This window comes from Salvelinus namaycush, chromosome 31 (assembly GCF_016432855.1).
Source record: "Salvelinus namaycush isolate Seneca chromosome 31, SaNama_1.0, whole genome shotgun sequence".
Lineage (NCBI taxonomy): Eukaryota > Metazoa > Chordata > Actinopteri > Salmoniformes > Salmonidae > Salvelinus > Salvelinus namaycush.
Window position 1 is genome coordinate 26,275,810 of NC_052337.1, and position 2,292 is coordinate 26,278,101.

Genomic DNA, 2,292 nt, shown 5'->3' on the forward strand with positions numbered 1-2,292 from the left:
CATGATTCCATATGTGTTATTTCACAGTTTTGATGTCTTCACTATTATTCTACAATGTAGAAAATAGGAAAAATATAGAAAAGCCCTTGAATGAGTAGGTGTCCAAACTTTTGACTGGTACTGTATATAATTTTAAATACGTTTTATACATTTTAGTTACAAATTGGACTAGAGTCCATGTAGTTCACGATCTTCGCTACATCAGAGACAAATCATCTGCACCAGTGTACCCTCTCTGTCACAAAACAGTAGAGGCTCTGTCTCAAGAGGCCAAAGTAACCTGGGAACAATGGTGGCTTTTGTGTGACGTGAGTGACAGGGAGTGAAGGTCGGCTCCTGAAAAGACAGACAGGACTCCATTCAGTGACGCTGTTGACTTTCATGTCGTCCCATTGTGGCGCTGCTCCCTGGAGAAGCCAACACAGAGTGGGTAATGAGGGGTAATTGACTTAGGGTCAAGGATGATTAATTCCCTTGGTCAGGTGTCACTGGTTTCATACCTGGCCGAGCTGTAGGTAGCTGTGGAGCCGCGGGCGGAGCAGGGGGCTGGCTGGCACTGGAACATGAGACAACACAGTGCAACACACACCCATACGGTACACACTTCCCAGGTTGTTCTCATGATGTCATCCAATCCTTGGACAGGCTTATGTTCTTTGCTCTGAACTGCGACCATTGACTGCTGCCACATTGACCACAGCTCTCCACCACTCTCACTCTCTCACACACATCTAGCTGAGTATGTTCACATGATGTCAATCTGCATCATTTATATGGCTAATGACTTGGGTAAGACAAAAGGTGAAAGGTCAGAACCATCTTCCCCTTACACAGGGCTAAACTGAGCTCCCACAAACAGACCACAGATTGAGAGTGACAGTCGTACTACCATACCATCCTTTCTCCTTCAGCTTCACTGGCTAATCTGAATACTTCATTTTCTGCACAAGCAATTCCCCCCCTTCTCCCTCCCCTCACCCCAAAGGCCAGTGATTACAGGCGACCTGCTGAACGTATGCACATGTCTCTAAATGCCAGGGCTAGCTGGTAATTGACCAGGCAGACTGAGACGCCTGCAGTGTAATTGAGCGGGGCTGAGGGGTTCTGGTGGGACTGAAAGAACCCGTGGATCCACCACCGGCCATTAGGCCCAGCAGGAGGGCTCCATCCTGGGTCTACCTCAGGCTGGCCTTAAAAGCAGTTTGTTTAAATTCAATCGTTTAACATTGATTCTGCAGTGAGACACGCACATCTATGTCACTGGAGAGACTCAGAGAGAAGTCATAATTTAACTGCAATAATTCGTTGGGGTATTGACTCTACAAAGTGTCGAAAGAATTCCACAGGGATGCTGGGCCATGTTGACTTCAAAGCTTCTCAGTTGTGTCAACTTAGCTGGATGTCCTTTGGGTAGAGGACTATTCTTGATACACACAGGAAACTGTTGAGCGTGAAAAACCCAGCAGCGTTGCAGTTCTTGACACACTCAAACCGGTGCGCCTGACACTACTACCATACCTTGTCTCAAGGCTTAAAAATCCTTATTTAACCTGTCTCCTCCCCTTCATCTACAGTGATTGAAGTGGATTTAACAAGTGACATTAATAAGGGATCATAGCTTTCACCTGGTCAGGTTTATGTCATGGAAATGTTTTGCACACTCAGTGTATGAGCATAATATGTTTGTCCCTTCCAGGCTGTCTGTCCATACGCAGCTTGGATGAACAGAGCACACATGCTGAGCATGGTCTACATCTACATCCAATTGACCTCTCCTTCCACTCCAGCTGGGCCATCACAGCTCTGAAATAGCCTCATCACTTCCACTACAGTAGATGGCAGCTAGCCTAGCAACAAGGCCCAAACACACCAGTGCAACCAACCAACCCACTAGACAACAGCTTCATATACTTCCCTGATACCCTCAACCCCATCACAGAACATCTACAAACAAAGTCTTAAACATGTAGCCGTGAATTACTGAAGTGCGCTTAAGTGTGTCCATTTTCTCATATGAGGCCTGATATGACTGTTCTGTGCCAAAACAGCAAATCAAATATACTGAACAAATGTAAACATTTTCATTTACTCTCTAAAGCACAACATTAGTGTGGCAGCAATAGACACTCCAAAGATGTTTTATTAGAACCTACTGTAACACCTCCTAATATGAAATATTCAACTAGATAACTACTCTGGAAAGGCAAGATGGGTGAGAGAGTAAACGTTGGGAAGTCTAAAGCTGCTGGAGACACAGTGGAGAGAGAGAGAAGATGGTCCAAGTCTGACAGC